The sequence below is a fragment of the Meleagris gallopavo genome, chromosome 12 (genome assembly GCF_000146605.3).
Source record: "Meleagris gallopavo isolate NT-WF06-2002-E0010 breed Aviagen turkey brand Nicholas breeding stock chromosome 12, Turkey_5.1, whole genome shotgun sequence".
Lineage (NCBI taxonomy): Eukaryota > Metazoa > Chordata > Aves > Galliformes > Phasianidae > Meleagris > Meleagris gallopavo.
The window spans coordinates 5,792,891-5,793,093 of NC_015022.2; positions in this window are offsets into that span (position 1 = coordinate 5,792,891).

Genomic DNA, 203 nt, shown 5'->3' on the forward strand with positions numbered 1-203 from the left:
TAAAAAAAAAAAAAAATTAAGGCAATTTTGTAGTTTGTGAGGATGCACCTCAACAGATTGCACAGGGAAATGAGAAGTAGGAAGAAATTCACACCTTCCCAGAGCAGTTATTTCCTGAGCGTGCGGTGCCAGCTGCTAGGCGAGAAGACCGGATTGGGTCACACAGCTGGGTGGAACAACAAAAAGGTAAAAATCTGAGGTTA